The 17,371-nt window shown below is 44.1% G+C and overlaps 1 protein-coding gene across 1 annotated transcript in view; it reads right to left on the reverse strand.

Moving 5' to 3' along the window:
* The window catches only part of LOC138259265 (toll-like receptor 7), a 97,989-nt gene extending 92,053 nt beyond the window's left edge, over positions 1-5,936 (reverse strand). The window contains exon 1 of the mRNA XM_069206877.1: positions 5,776-5,936. The gene's annotated coding sequence lies outside the window, so the exon portion shown is untranslated. The remainder of the gene's footprint in view (positions 1-5,775) is intronic.
* Between the last annotated feature and the right edge of the window lie 11,435 nt (positions 5,937-17,371).

A 17,371-nucleotide genomic window follows, 5' to 3' on the forward strand; every position in this document is an offset into this window, starting at 1 on the left:
AAAGTGGTGTACAGTGCATTGGTGTAGAGTGCACTGGTTTAGAGTAGAGTGCACTACTCTAGTGGTGAAGAGTAGAGCCGCAGATTGGAGTGGTACAGCATAGATTACAGTGGCACAGAGTGCAGTGGTGCAGACTGCTGTGTCGTAGGGTGATGTGGTGCATGGTAGAGCAAACTGCTGCAAGATAGTGGCGTAGAGTGCAGTGATGCAGCATAGAGGGGTTTAGAGTGTATTGGCATAGAGTGCATTGGTGAAGAGTGCAGTAGAGTGGTACAGAGTTCAACGGTGGTGAGTAGAGTCAAGTGGTGCAGAGTACAGTAGTGTAGAGTTCCGTGGCAAAGTGTGCACTGTTGCAGAGTAGAGTGTCATAAAGGGCAGTGGTACAGAGTAGAGTGGCATAGAGTGCAGTCGCATAGAGTGGCATAGAGTACAGTGGTCCAGAGAAGAACAGAGTGGCGTAATGTGCAGTGTTGCAGTGCAAAGGGGGTCATAGAGTGCAAGTGGTGTAGAGTGATGTAGAGAGCAGTGGTGTTGAGTGCAGCAGTGCAGAGTGGAATAGAGTGGCGTAGAGTGCTGCAGTAAAGTACAGTGGTGTATAGTAGAGTGGTGTAGAGTGCATTGACGTAGTCTACAGTGGTGCAGAGTAGAGTAGAGTGGCCAATACTAGAGTGGGGTAGAGTGCATTGGTATAGAGTAGAGAGGTGCAGAATGCAGTGGTGCGGAGTAGACTGCAGAGGCATGGAGTGGTACTGAGTAGAGAGGTATGGCATGGAGTTGTGCAGAGTAGGTTGCAGTGGCATGGAGTGGTACAGAGTAGAGTAGAGAGGTGCAGAATGGAGTGGTGCAGAGTAGATTGCAGTGGCATGGAGTGATCCAGAGTAGAGTAGAACAGAGTAGAGTGGAGTGACATAAAGTGGTGTGTGCATAGTGTGGTAGCACACTGCATTACAGGCAACACATCTTCAACTGAAATGACCATTACATTTGCACAGACACACAATTTTACTGATAAAAACATACAGCACACAAATGTTAATGTGTGGAAATGTAATTACCTAGTGTATTGATTTGTTTTAACCATCTTAAAATATTTGTTTCCACTACACTTATATTCTTAAGTATCTGCAAATTTCCATCAAAAACATTTAAAGTTTGTTGTGTGGTAGATAAAAATAGCATCCTAAAGCCTTCCTCCACACCCCTAGGAGCTAGCATGATTGTCATATATGTTCTCTCACTTTGAAGTCAGAGAAAGAAAACTAAACGCCAAGCTCAATGGGAAGACAGAGCCTGTAATTTGACCTTGGTCTTTGAATGCACGGCAAGTGAGACAAGGTAATAACAATATTTGAAGGCCTGTTTACAGACATCGAACACTGGTGGAAGGATACAGTATACAAGAGATGCTCTACTGGCGGGACAAACTCAAGCTGGACAGCCTAAATCAAATCAGCTAGCAAATAGAAACCAAGCAAATGTAAGTTACAAAGCCAAAGGTAAGCAATGGGTGGAATTGTCCATACTTAAGCATATTGAAGTATATGATCTTTTCTATATTTAACATTCTCGTTTGAATTTTATTATAATTTTCTTTAATTAATTTTCAAATTTTATGAGTAGAGACAGAAAAAATGGCAAATAAAGAATAATAGTTACATGAGGATACATTGGTGATAGGGCCACTAGAATTATGCAGCAGGGGAGGGCCAAATTATGTGGCAGGGTTGACTAAATTATGCAGGCAGAAGAGGCAAATTATGCAACATAACAACACACATTTTGTGATAGCATTTCATTATTTTGTCATTCTTACACTTGTTAACACTCTCTGGGCTAAAGTTGTACCTCATTAGTGGCAGCTTAACACCTAAATATAGCAACAAGCAAAAGAAAGGTTAGCAGTCAACTTTTGCAAAGGGGCCCTGCACTGTACACCAACACGTGTTGCTGCACTTTTAGTAACTTTTGAACCGTTTTTGTTTAAATCTGCAGATTATGCAGTAGATGTTAGATTTTGTGGTAAATGTGGCAAATCCATAACTAAGCGAAAAACACTGCAGCATGCAATTGCATAATTCTAGTGTCCCTGGTGATAGCCAACCCAGGCATCAGAAATACAGTGTCCGTATCAATGCATTTGCATAAATCTGCACATATTTCATACTGTTACAGGACAATACAGCAGTCCTGGCCCATAACAGCGTGTATAAGAGGCCCTAAATGGCAAGATACAGTCACAGAGGAGTTCCATAAAAATATGTAGGAATAAGGCTGAAGGCTGAGTTCAATAGATCAAAGCTGTCGGGTTTGCTAAAGTCATTTAGAGGACATACATGCCTAAAATGAAAAGTGGCTTCTCCCTGTTAGCCACGCTGAAATCCAATCCTTTATTACTTAGATAAAAAACACACTTGGCCCGATTCACAAAGAGAAACTTAAACATTTGGTCTAAATTTAGACCAAACGTCTAATTTTACGATTTTGGGGAATTCACAAAGGGCATTTACAAGTAGTAACTTTACATCTGCATTTGGGGAGGATCTCCGTTACGTGTAAATGTTAGAAAGAGATACCCTTCTAGTAGCTAAATTGTATAGTGTGAAAAGATAACATCTTGCCTTCCGTGTTTCAGTGAATGGTGTGATCCTAGGCAACTGCAAATACTCAGGACAAGTCCTAAAAAAAGAAGCGGGGACTAACCAAGTTAGGGAGTATGCAAGTGGCATCACAACGCATGACATCAGGGTGTGTGACATTGCAGGTGGCATCACAACCCATGACCTCAAAGAAGGTGGCATCAGCTCTTAACACCTCCAGACATATGTTTAGCAGGTCTATCATGAGTATATTTGAGTGCTTTACTATATCTAACAAATGAGATTTTGCTTTGGGGTTGTGCAGGAAACGTTATGCAACCTTGACACAAAATCTGGGCCTCAATTTATAAATTTATTTTTTGGAGGCTCTGCCACCAAGAAATTGGCTTAAGGGAGAAATGTTGCAGTAAATCAGCTCTGCTTATTTGGTGCAAAGTCTGCATTTTAAAATATCTTCTGGGGGTTAAGGCATCTGCTGAAGAGATCTTTGTGTGCCCAGTATATCTCAGGGAATAATAATAATGTGTATGATGTAAAGCGCTTGGACACCCTGCATTGGATTAAGTAGCGCTAAAAAAGAAATAAATCAAAATAGTGGTATTTAAATTGTTATTTGTGTAAATACTGGATCAGACCAACACATCTGACATTCTTACAGTGCATACCTATCTCATATATGCAGGGTCTGAACAAAGTGAAAATCATGTCTCTGTTAGATACCTGTGAAGTAATAGCAAGCTGTGTGCTTTTGTTTCCTAAATAACAGCTATGTGTGAGGCTCCAAATAGTTTCCAGCTAGAATAATCAAACAAAAGGAGGCCTGATGGCCCCTTATTTTCAACCTGTGTCCAGACCCAGCAGAAATTTACAATCAGAAAGCCCTCTTTCATGCTGCCCAGAAGGAAGGAATGAAAGTGCTTCTGAAAGTGTGTGCAGGCGCTTCTGAAAATGTCAAAATACCTCAAAACGAAATGGCCCTGCAAGATAGAAGTGAGAGTGGAAATTATTTTGTCCCCTTGTCCCCCCTCCTCATCCCCCGTTCAAGATAGAAGTGAGAGGGGAAATTATTTTGCCCCCTTGTCCCCCCACCCTCGTCCCCCGTGTCCCCCACACTCCAAAATCTGGGAGGGATACATCCCCTGCATCCCCCACACTTCCTACACCCATGATTTTTTCTCAATCCCGTCCTTGCTCAACCCAGAGAAGTATAAATCTCTCACCTAATGCTGCTGGCTGTTTAAGTGTATCCATCCACCTTCCCTCGAGAGCTTACATGATATTTTCAACTATTGCCATCAATGTCCACTCCTGCTGGCATGCTCCTGCATGGTTTGATCTAATTTGCTATCACTACTTGTGTAAGCACATTAAATCACCCACTTATTGGCCTTGTCAGTGCTTGATTCACATGTCATCTAGTCTTGTGGACATGGTGTATCGTTAAATGGTTTGTCGTGCTTTGTCTCTTAGGGCAAAGTCAGACCTAAGGCTTGCCTCCTCCTTTGAATTTGATGGCTTGCCCACCTTCACAGCCCCCTGAGAAATTGATGTCCAGCAATTTTTTTAATTGAAATAGGACAAGAGTGTAATTCTGCTTATAGTTCAACTTTAAACTCTACATTCAATTGAGGCTCGCTATCTAGCGCTCGGTCGCGGGAATCTTGCACAAGGTAAACCCCTGGGACTTATTTTAGATTCCAATTTCACATAAAGGCTGGCGTTGGATCGCCCAACCAGCCACTCTAGTGTTCAATCACATATACTATATCCTCCAACTAAAAAACTTTTCTACAGTTGTGCAGGCTTTTGCCTTTTCATGGTTGGAAGCAAGCAGTAACTTATTTGACAGCCTTCCCGAGTCTGATGTGGCTCCTAACGGGGTAGTGTGTGTGCTTCTCCTGCCTAGAAATGTCATATATCTAAGAGGCTCCTGTCTCGAAGGTGAGATTCATCACATTTTCGTAGAACTTGTGAAGACCAAAAGAGACATACAATATATGCTATAATTCTGCTTGGGAGTGGGGAAGTAATGTTGAAGAGTAATTTAGGTTTTGCTCACTGACTTCACACGTCTCCCATGACCTCTTCAGTTAACTGATGGTGAGAAATCAATGCAATTAAATCCGGTGTATCCGATTTTCTAAGACATTTGCTTCCCCAACTCTCACAGGCTCAAAGAGCTTGTTTTACGAGTGGGAAATCTAGGTATGGTATTCACAAACCCTGAATTACACTCAGGAAGGGATTTACACTCAGATTATTGTAAGGGGTCCCATGCTGTGGATGCCTTAAAAAGATTGGGAACAATCACAAACACATGAGTTTGAGAGCATTCATAGTCTTACTTCCAAAAGTGTCCAACAGTGAAAGTAGTAGAAGATTTGCTACTTTGGTAGGAGTCAATTAATTGCCAGGGTGGGTGTGGAAACGAGGAACTCTCAAAATTGTTGGGGGTACTGTGGAAGTGGTTCTGTCAGATGCAAAAATATTTTTCTTGAGGATAAAATGACTACTTCACAAAAGGTACTTTCGCATACCCAACTGTACACTTTGCAGAGTTAGGCATGCAGAAAACCCCTCTCATGGATGCAAGTAGGTATTCACATTCGTTTTCCTATACTACCAGTGGAAATCTGAAACAAACATAGGTTTGAACCCATTGTGTAAAACCAAGGTTCTTCTGTATAAGAATGTCTTGCACTAAGTTTATACTGTTTTAAAGAGAATTATTTTCCGAATAGGCTACCTAGAGAGATTTAAAGGTTTTGGGGTTAAGATTAAATTTTCAGACCAAGTAGCAGTCCTACAATGACGTTTTGAACTACTGAGGTCGAGAGATGGCCTATATAGTCCACTTCTGAGTGGATAGAAATCTTACTTGCTGATAACCGATTGGAGGATAGCAAAACAGCAAGATTTATTATTTTTAACTCCTACATGTGGATAGGAACAGGCTGGTTCTACAGTTTCTGTAAGGGCCCAATGCGCCCATACATCTAGGAGTAAAATACACACCAGACAGCTATACCTAAAGTAACTCACCACACACACACGTAAGCAGCGTTTGAGATCTCATGCATAAAAATCTGTTTATTTAGCTGTGGGTCAACTGCATCTGTCTTTATGTCCAAGTGATAAAATATGAATAACTCGCAAAGTGAGACATCACAGCACTTACCATTGTGTGTCAGTACTGAAGATTCACAAAGCGCTTCCTGGGCGCCTGCAGCCCAGCTAGTGACATCTGTACAGAGGACAGAGCGCTCCCCACTTCACCCTGAGCCGGCGACCACACGGTCAGGCCTCTTAGCACTAACCCTCCTTCTACGTCCAGTGTCCAGACTGCAAGGAGCTTCCCTCAAGAACACACACTGAATAACCAAGTGGAAGTTCTTTTGCGCAACCACCAACTTTCGTTTCTGTGATCTATAAAAGAAAACCTTTTACAGGAAATGTTCTTGCATCACTCTTTAAAAAACAAGCATTGAAAACACTAATTGGTTTTGCTTTTGGTTGAGAGAAGTAGCTTGCTCTTATTACTCTGCAGAAAGTCCATTTCATTCCTTCACCACTTCATCCTAAAACTGATTGATAAAGGACATTATTTAGAATCCATTAGCCTTTAATGGATTACAGAAGGAGATTTGTTTGACTGTATTACCCTGAACTGGTTACACAAGATGTTCTATTACAGGCCCTGCACTACTTAAAGAAGGGGTTACTTTACTTTGATTACTCCGATTACATACGCCTGCACTGACTGGAGGAGATTACTAAAAACACTGATTATTTCATCTTGTGTTAGAGAAGGAAATGTTAATTGTAAACCTAATATTGACTCATAAGTATCTTCAATGAAATCATAAACATAGAATATTCCTGCTCGCCTGTGAGGATCAGGGAACACTTAGGACGTGATTACGACCTTGGCAGATGGGCTATTCCCTCACAAAAGTGACGGATATCCTGCCCGGCGTTCTAAAAGTTCCATAGGATATTATGGAACTTGTAATACCCGTCACTTGTGTGAGAGAGTAGCCCATCAGCCAAGGTCGTAATCAGGCCCTTTATATCCAGAAATAAGCCTAGGTACGTGTAGGAGATTAGCTGTCATTACCGAAATACACGCATAATTCCATAGCCTCCACGGGCTATTTTTAGCGACTTCTTACTTTTGAAGCCACTAACAGAGCACTGCATTGCAGAATGAAACCACTCGTGCTACTGAAGCTGCCTTTCTTCACGTGGAATGTTCTTTAGGTTAGACAGCTGATAGTAGAAGAACATACAGTAGACAATCCATTTGTAAACGAGTTGCGCGTATTTTCAAACCAGTATAGGTAGGCCCAAAGTCTAAAAAACAGTTTCTTATATTTTTATTTTTTTCCAATAAATATTTACAGACGCTTCCTCCATTAGATTACTATAGGGAGCTTTACAATGGATTAGAATAGATGTATTATTAAAGAAAATTGGTAATGATGTGAAAAATCAGAAACAACCTTTGCAAGAAAGAACGTGTGCGTCGTCATGTCTATCCTGCTGTGATAAAAATATTTTTTAAAACGTGTAAGCTTACACTGCAATGAGAGCTTGAAGCTTGCTGACTCTGCAAGCTGAGGCTATGGTACAAGAAAGGCTACTTTCCAAGTTAGGTGCTGCAATGATGTGAAGGTTCAGATGGTGATGCCATCAGTTTTGCTAGTACCAGATTAAGCTCCTACGGAGGACGGGGCTACTCTCTAGGAGGTCAGGTCCTCTGGAAAATCTCCAGAACCCAAACGTCTTCAGTGACAATAATTGTGAAGAATGGTGTTTGATTAGGATTACTTTTGTATGCTGGAATCACAGCCCAGTGCACGTTTTTAAAGCAATTTGAGAGTTTGACTATGCTAGCTAAAGAAAATATGAATCTATCAAATCCCCTTGGCAGGACAGCATATTGTGGTCACGCACATAACCATATAAACTCACCTGTTACAATTAGACTTATTTAAAATAGCTGTACTGGGGCCAAGATTTATCAGTTTTTTTGTTTTCACGCTAATTCACCACAACCTTAACTCCATATTAATATTTTGACGCTAGACTAGTCTAACATTACAATATTGGAGTTTGAGTCATTTTTTTGATGCATGAACCCACCTTGCATCAATGAGATGCAAGGTGGGCGTTCGCATCCAAAAAATGACTCTAAGGCCCTAGCACCTTATTTATCCTCCCATGCAAAAATGGTGCACAGGAGGTAGGTGGGCCTAAATAATGGTGCTAAGCCTGCTTAGCGCCGTTATTTAACGCCTGGGTCAGGGTAGGCGTTAGGGGACTTATGGACCCATTTCCATGGTCAAACACCATGGAAAGAGCCCACAGGTGTCCTCCCCACGCCCCAGGAACAACCCATCCACACCAGAGGGACACCAGAGGATTGGGGACCCCATCCCAGGTAAGTAGAGGCAAGTATTTACATTGTTTTCAAAGTGCCATTGGGGCCCTGAAATGGGCCCCCCTACATGACACTGGGTGCAATGAGCATGCCCAGGGGACCCTTGTCCCTTATGCTGGCCATTGGGGTGGTGGGCATGACTCCTGTCTTTTATAAGACAGGAGTCATGTGGTATGGATGGTTTTGCGTCAAGAAATTAAGCTAGGCTGGATAGATTCATGGTTTTTTACTCTAACCAGCCTAAAGTAATTTTTTGGTGCAAAACCCCCTTCTCCCATACTGCCACCCCCACACAGTTAACATATTTTTTTTCTGACGCTAGCCCACCCTTTGCGCTGGATTGTGCCATTCCATTAATATGACAACCGGCTGGTGTCCTGGAATGGCGCAAGCCGGCGCTATACTTTTTGATGCAGTTTTGCATCAAAAAGTATAAATATGGGCCTGAGTGCCCTAAGATAACTGTAACCCATGCCCCCCATGCACAGTTTTTTAATGAATATTTTTACAACAAATGTTACAGTGAAATTATCAGTGATGTTATAAAAGATGTCATGAGTGCTGTAATATCTAGAGTAATTAGCAGTACATGGCAAGGGCGCGAGTTATAGTTACCTTAGGGCACGAGTTACAGTTACTCAAAATAACTGTAATTATAACAGATGAATTTCTATGGTTTTGCACATTTAAAATTTGAGCCTAACTATAACGCACCTTTGTTTTTTCAAGTGAATTTCTATTTTTTTTTATTCTATTCCATAGCTATAACACCCCAGTAACCTTTGTTTTTCTTAGTGAATATCTATGTTTATTTTTTAACATAAAGTAATTTTACTTACTATGCGTTAATCGGAGCCAGGGCTTGCAGCCAGCTCCCTCTAACCACCCAACTTCGTACCATTAAAGGCCTTCAGCTGTGTGTGGTGGGGTTTGGCCGCAGGACCAGCAGCCAGCCACCTGTAACTACCCAACCCTGCACCATTTACAATGAGAAATGTTCTGACAAATATGAAAAAAATGAATTTGACAAGTAAAAAGAGTGAGATCACCTTTCTTTATGTACCTCAAATTTTTGAACTTGAAAATAATTTAAAGCTGAGCAATGACAACTGACACACCTAAACTGGAACCCTTAACCTTCTTTGTGATGGTATGAGACATTAATCACTAGGTCACTGGTGATTCTTTACTACAGAGTGACCAGATATCTCTATGGCATTCAAGCTAAAAATGTTGATTTGGAATAAGACGTAAATGTTACATCACAAGGAATGTTTAACATTCAAAACACGAGTAAATAAACAGACACACTGCAATGGGATACTAGAATAAGCACCTTCAACCTACTGAGTGACAGTCCAAGAGCTTTAGCAGTAGGCCAGAGGTGACTCTGTTCTGCTGTGCATCAAAAGGTAAGTATAACATTCCATTCAAACATCTTGCTAGTGTGACACTTTGAGGTCATTGTATGGAGAGACCATTTAAATAACAATGTCTCTCTTTCTCTCTCTCTCTGTCTTCCATCTCAGTATGTGATGGAAGACAGAGAGAGAGAGAGACAAAGTGACAGGACTGCGGAAGGACCATCAAGGCCCCAGTGGTCCTAGCCGGCTCCCTGCATTCTGCAGGAGCCGGCACTGCTCCCGCAAGCACGGAGCTGCTTTAAATAGCAGCTCCCTGCTTGGCGGGAGCAGTGTTTTCATCTGTTACCCTGCACGCACATTTGCTTGCAGGGAAAGAGATGAAAACTCCGCTTTCAGCAAGCAGGAGCTCTTTGACAGCCAAGCAAAAGCAAGCAGCTACCTCCCGAAGTAGGCTCCTCAGGAAGTAGCAGGAGCTGGCCCTAGGGGATGGATGTCCCCAGGGTCATCTATGGCTCTTCGAGGGGATCCATGCGCCCCCGCCCATCGTTTCAATGTAGCCTCAGGCAGGTGGTGATCTTTGGGGCCAGGAGTCCCCGACGGACCCCCTACTTTAACCCCCTGGGTGCCCTGGACGAGGTGATCCACTAGACCACCAGGGATTATGTTTACCTTATGTTTTTGGGCAGCGACCCCTTAGTCAAGGGTCGCTGCCCCGGGGGCAATAATTTTTTATGTGTTTCAGCCGCCCCCTTGGGGCTAGATCGGCCATGTTTTTGGCCGATCTCGCCCCCGGGGGGTCGAAACCCAATAGGCGCCAGGGATTGTGTGGTGTGTGTGTGTGTTTTGTGTGTTTGTGGGCACCCCTTGGGCAAGGGTCGCCCCCCCAAAGGGGGGAAATTAGTATTGGCCATTTCTACCCCCCTGGGGGGGCAGATGGGCCTATTTTTTAGGCCCATCTGCCCCCAAGGAGGGCAGAAACCACCAATACGCCAGGGATTTTTTTTTTTTGTTCCCCTTTTTTTGTTTTGTGCTGGGGGTGCCCCCTTTGGCAAGGGTCGCCCCCTAAAGGGGGTATAGAGCTGTTGGCCATTGATTCGCCTATTTTTTTATGCCCATCTGCCCCCAAGGGGGGCAGAATCCACTTAGGCACCAGGGATCTTGTGTGTGTGTGTGTTTTGTGTGGGTGGGGGGGCGGCCCCTTTTGCAAGCGTCGCTCCCCAAAGGGGGGCACATTACGGATGAACATTTCTGCTCCCCTTGGGGGCAGATCGGGCTATTTGTTTAGGCCTAGCTGCCCCCAAGAGAGCAGAGGCATGAGGGGAATTTTTTTTTTTTTTTGCTCCCCTTAGTTTTTTTGTGCTGGGGGCACCCCCATTTGCCCCCTTTGGCAAGGGTCGCCCCCCAAACAGGGTACAGAGCTGTTGGCCATTTCTGCCCCCTTGGGGGCAGATCGGCCTATTTTGTTTAGGCCCATCTGCCCCCAAGGGGGGCAGAAGCCACTTAGGCACCAGAGACAATTTCTTTGTCAACTGGCGAAGTATCTGTATTTGTGATTATAACAGTTTATTTCTTCTTTTTGTTCTAGTTGTAAGTTTTTGCTTCCTTTGCTGTGGATCCTTGCGGTTTTGGCAGTAGTTGTCCTGCGGTTTGCATAGTTGCATGTTTTAGGTAAGTGAAAGCAATTTACTCCAAAGGAGTATTGCTGACATGCATGAATTACAGTTTGTAGGTGGTGTACTAAATATAGTATTGTGTGTGAAATTGTCCTTAGATATGGGCACAATGATATTTGTGTTGTCATATGTCTAATTTCCTTTTTTCTTTTTAGTGGGATATCATTGGTGATTGCTGTGTCTGTTGAGAGTAGTTGCTGGTGAGTTGCTTTTTCAGGCAAGTGAGTGGTATCTTTTTTTAGTACATCACTCTTTGTGATAAAGCTACACCTTGTTTATTCGTTATTTTAGTGCTGGTGGTTGTTGGCAATCCATTTGTTGTTAGTGAGGATCATGGCTAGCCGCAGAGTGACCGCTCAGCAGGTTGTTGGCATGCTTTTTGAGTCGTCTTCAGACCATCATTACGAGACTGACTCTGCATCTGAGGTAGAGGAGGAAGTGAGAGATTCTGGCAGTGAGTTTTCTGTCCGAGAGGATTCTTCTGATGACGAAGCCACACTCTTAGTGCAGAAGAAGTGTCTGTTTTAGAGGAGGACATTGATGTGCCAAGAGTGCAGCAGCCTGGGGCTGTAGGGTTTCCCATTAGAAGACCTGACACCTGGTTGCCCCAAACATGGAGCAGCCACAGTTACCTGCATTTACTGGTCTCCCAGAGTGTAGAGTCAATACGGAAAACTTTTTGCCTGTCAATTTCTTTCACTTGTTTATGGACAATGTATTTTTGGAAGAGATTGTGCAGCAGACTAATGTGTATGCGGAGCAATATTTGAGGGACAACGCTGCCAGACGTAGGCCTCAGTCTAGAGCTACTCAGTGGGTTCCCACATATCTTGAAGAGATGAAAAAGTTTTTAGGTTTGACTTTTTTGATGGGGTTGATAAGGAAGCCGTCACTGGCTTCTTATTGGTCTACTTGTCCCTTGATGGCAACGGCTATATTTCCTGCAACTATGACTCGTAATCGCTATTTGCTTCTTCTTCTTATGCTGCATTTTGTAGGCAATGCTTTAGCCTTGCCAAGAGATCACCCTGATTGTGACCGTCTTTTTAAGATTAGGCCTGTCCTTGATCATTTTGTAGATCGGTTTTTAGAGGTCTATGTTCCAGGCAAAGAGATAAGTGTGGACAAGTCTTTTGTCCTTTTCAAGGGCCGTTTAGTTTTTAAGTAGTACATTCCTATGAAGAGGGCACGGTATGGGATTAAATTGTATATGCTGTCAGAAAGCAATACAGGATACATGTATAATTTCCAGGTCTACACTGGTAGGGATTCCAGTATTGACCCTCCTGGTTGTCCGGCCACTTTTGGAGTTAGCGAAAAAATTGAGTGGGAACTTGGTAGACGACTGTTTAACAAAGATCACCATTTGTACGTTGATAATTTCTACACTGGAGTGCAGTTGTTCAAGGAGTTGTTTAGAGTGGACACTGTTGCTTGTGGCACAATCCGTTCTAACCGGAAAGGCTATCCAAGGGAGCTTGTCTGTAAAAAACGTGTACAGTGCCTTGCGGAATAATGAGCTGCTAGCTCTGAAATTTTCAGACAGGACAGTTGTGTACATGCTATCTACCATCCATGATGAGAATACTTCCCCTGTGACTGTTTGGGGCCAGGTTGCCGAAGCGCGCAAACCTGCGTGCATTTTGGACTACAATAGGCACATGGGTGGTGTTGATAGAGTAGATCAGAGGTTGGAACCTTACACTGCTCTGCGTAAGTCTTATGTGTGGTATAAAAAGTTGGCCCTACATTTATTTCATCTGGCAACTTTTAATGCCTTTATTGTGTTCAAGGATTGTTCACCTGAGTCAAGGATGACATTTGTGAAATTTCAGGAGTCGGTGATAGAGAGCCTTATTCTGGTGGAACAGGCAAGAGTTCCTAGAGTAGCAGTGGTGGAGGAAGTGGCTAGATTGAAAGATCGCCACTTTCCAGATCACATTCCTCCCACTTCCAAGAAAGACTTACCCACTAAGAAATGAAGAGTATGTGCCCGAAGAGGTATCCGGAGGGAGAGCGGGATGTACTGCCCCGATTGCCCTTCAAAGCCTGGGCTGTGTGTGCCTGGCTGTTTCAGAAATTACCACACCAAGAAAAAGTTTGAGGAAATACCGTGAGCGTAAACTGCCTATTTTATATTTTCGTATATTCCGTTTCGCGGTTGGCATTACTGTCATGTATTTAGTTAGAGCTTTTGTGTTTGTAGTTTTGTAGGTGTTTTATAATTAGTGGTTTCTTTGTTGTTTATAACTGGAAAAAAAGTGATGGTGGTGTGCGTGAGGTGGCGCTTGGCTGGTGGTGTGTGTGGGGTGGCACTTGGCTGGCGGTGTGCTTGGGGTGGCGCTTGGCTGGCAGTGTGCGTGGGGTGGCGCTTGGCTGGCGGTGTGCTTGGGGTGGCGCTTGGCTGGCAGTGTGCATGGGGTGACACTTGGCTGGCAGTGTGCGTGGGGTGGCACTTGGCTGGCGGTGTGCGTGGGGTGGCGCTTGGCTGGTGCTTGGCTGGCAGTGTGCGTGGGGTGCTGCTTGGCTGGCGGTGTGTGTGGGGTGGCACTTGGCTGGCGGTGTGCATGGGGTGGTGCTTGGCTGGCGGTGTGCGTGTTGTGGTGCTTGGCTGGCGGTGCCAGCCAAACGTCAGTCCACACACTCCCATCAGCTAGTGTGACTGCTGTATCAGGTATGTGGGAGTATGTAAGTGATGGGCCTTTAAGTATCGCTGTCTATTGATGCAATTGTTGTAATGAGCTGGGCCTGTGGCTCGCGGCATGAATGGTCTTGTGCATGTCATGTATGAAAGGTGTGTGAATGGACTGTAAAACGGTTGGTGCCTTGACGCGGCTTTACAGCTCACGAGCTGTGAGTCATTGGTTCAGTTTTTGGCCTTTCAGTTATTAACAGTGCATTTCACTTATGTGAAATCTCTTGTTAATAAAATTTGATCTACTGAACCATCACTCACCCTCGTGCCAAATCCAACCAGTATGTGTGGTACAAATGACAAAACCTGCTCCACTGTAATCAGGAGTCGCAGCACACTTGTGACACGCTAGGTGTCTCAGGTGAGACCCCGATGATGAAGCATGCCACCAACTTGGTTGGTGGGTGAGGGGTCTTTTTCACATAACCTAAGAGCGTTTCTTTTCACAATTTTAGTGTTTGGCACATCACGTACATACGTGGACACATCAAAATGATTTATTGCAAAACTACCTGTGTTTGGGGGGGAAGGGGCACCACAAACCCTTTGTTGATGCCATTTTCAGGGAAAGAACCACAAGCCTTCTTCTGTAGCCCTTTTTTCCCATTTTTTTTTTAAAAAGACGAAATTTTCACTGTAGTTTGACTAATTTCTTGGCCTCCTTCAGGGGAACCCACAAAGTCTGGTATCTCTAGAATCCCTAGGATGTTGGAAAAAAAGGACGCAAATTTGGCGTGGGTAGCTTATGTGGACAAAATATATCAGGGCCTAAGCAAGAACTATTCCAAATAGGCAAAAAAATGCCTGGCACAGGAGGGGGAAAAGGCCTGGCTGCGAAGGGGTTAAGTTATTTTAACCCTAGGGGGTGGTGGTCTCTGGGGCGTGTGGGGGCCTCATGGCATCCCCTTACATTATATTTATTGCCCTGGGGAGGTTGTGGTCCCCGGGGCTGCGCTGAGGCCACGTGTTTTCCCAATGCATTATATTTATTGCCCCAGGGAAGTGGTGGTCCCCAGGGTGCAGGGGTCTGCGCACCCCCCCCCCATACATTGTATTAATTGCCCCAGGAGGTGGCAGCCCCTGGGGGCGCTGCGTGGGCCCTGCATAGATTTAGGAGGATGTGTCCCAGGGAGGCAGCGGTCCCTGGGTGCCGGGGGCTGTGCAGCCCCAGCTTATCCTAATACTCCTGCCCCGTGGAGGTGGTGGTCCCTGGGGCTTTGATAATCCCTAGGAGGGGGGCCTCTGCACTCCCTTCTGTTTTTTATGAATGCCCCCGGGACCTGGGCCACCCAGGGGATAAATAAAAGGCAAACGGGGAGTCTATGCTTGCTTAATCCACTGCAAAATTCGTGAATATTTGCGATTTTTGCTGTGAATAAAAAAAATGCTTTTCAGTACTGGGGGTTGGGGAGTCCCTGAGGAACCCCTGCACCATGGCTAGGGGGGTAGGGTAATATTACCCTGCCGCCTTTATTTCAGTTTTTCTTTGAGACTCAGCTGCAGATGTGTCTCACAATGGCTACCAACACTTTCTGGTTGAAGTGTTGGCAGCCAATCAGATCTCTGCCCAAGATTCGCACCTCTAGATATATTCACTGAAATGCCAATGGTTTCAGGGGCATTGTAGTTAGGAATAGTACTAAGAAAAACCTTAGAAGTTCACTGAAAAATCCAAAAGTTACAAGGGCATTAAATTTAGGTTCAGATTTTACACACCTGAAACCATGGAAAGTCTGCAGTTATGGTTATACTTATCTCAAGATACTATAACTCGCACCCACGCCATGCAGTTTTCTCATCAGTAATTTCATTGCAAATGATGCAGTGATATTAGCAATGATGTAATAGAAGATGTCATGACTGATGTAATATGTTGGGTAATTAACAATGCAATTTAGTGAGTTTCTAAGGTTTTTTTTAATTCTATTTCCTAACTCTAACGTCCCTATCATCTTTGTTTTTTGCCAGTGGATTTCTAGGGTTTTTAACATAAAGTAACATTTAATGACCATATACATTAATCCAACCACTGCTGTGCACAGCCTTATACACATATTCATTATTACAGTTATAGTTAGGACCAGGTTTCCATAGGAAAGGTTTTTTTACTTTTGCTAATAACGTTTGAACTGTTTGACGAATCTTCACAAAATTTTCAAAACTAGTTTGCACTCAGTTCAGCTGCAGTCTGGGCAGTTTTGTGGTGATGCATGAAGCGGGGGCCATGAATAAGTGGGGGTCCGAAAATGGGTTTTCCCCATACAATTTCCCATAGGGATTTTAGCAAATTACTACATCCCGATCCGCTGGACAGAATTACATGAAATTTGGCAGAAAGCTAGGCCTTGGTCCAGAAAGATCTCGTTTTGTAATTTGGTATAAATCTGTTCAGTAGTTTTGGAGTAATTAAAGAAAAACAATTTATGTACATTTAGAGACATGGATCAACTGTGGTGGATCCGCTGATCCCCATGCCAACAACAAAGCAATGATTGGCTGGCTGCAACCTCAGAGGAGAGTTATTATTGTCATTTTGTGTACTGGTATTCAGTCCTGGGGCGGGGGAGAAATAAAACTTAAAACTGATAGAGGCTGTCATGGTACAAGGAGCCTGATCCCCGTGGGACTGATGGAGGCGGTCTGTGAGGAACCCCTTCTGAGCAAGAAATTGCCAAAAAATGTTTGTTTTGTGCCACACAAGAATCTGCAGATCCTCCTCAGTGCTCAGAGTGCCCCCCACACGGATCCACAACAGATCCGCAGATCCAGATCCCAATTTTTTTTTAAATACACTCACCCACAAACCCACTCACACACTCGCTCACAAACCCACACCCACTCAAAGACCCACAAAACCACTACCAGATCCCGGCAATGACCCACACACCCACTTACACAACCACTCACACACCCATGCAGCCACTCACATATCTGCTCACACCCAGAAAACCAGTCACACACCCACTGACAGACCCACACAGGCATTCATACACCAACTCACACACCCATACAACTACTCACACACCCTTACAGCCACTCATACACCCACATAACCACTGGCACACCCACTCATAGACCCACACAGCCACTCATCCACCCACTCACACACCCACAAAGCCACTCAGACACCCACACAACCAACTCACACACCCACTCCACACAAGGCCCTGTGGCCAAACCCCCGCTGTGCAGGGCCAAGGATCGTGCACAGCATGGGGTTAGCTCGATGTGTAGGATTTCCCGCAGGCCAGGTGGGCGGCAAACCGCCCCCCACTGTGCACGGCCTTTGGCCGCACACGGCAAGGCTGTTGGATTAACGTATGGTCATTAAATATTACTTTACGTAAAAAAAAATCTTAGAACTTTACTGGAAAAACCAAATGTTACAGGACCATTATATAGTTATGAAATAGAATAAAAAAAAACCTTAGAAATTCACTGGAAAAACCAAAGGTTACAGGAATGTGATAATTAGGTTCAGATTTTACACACACAAAATCATTGAAATTCCTCAGTTATAATTATACGTATCTCAAGAAACTATAATTCGTGACCTAAGGTAACTATAACCCGCGCCCTCATCATGCACTGCTAATTAC

Source organism: Pleurodeles waltl, chromosome 9, assembly GCF_031143425.1.
Source record: "Pleurodeles waltl isolate 20211129_DDA chromosome 9, aPleWal1.hap1.20221129, whole genome shotgun sequence".
Taxonomy (NCBI): domain Eukaryota; kingdom Metazoa; phylum Chordata; class Amphibia; order Caudata; family Salamandridae; genus Pleurodeles; species Pleurodeles waltl.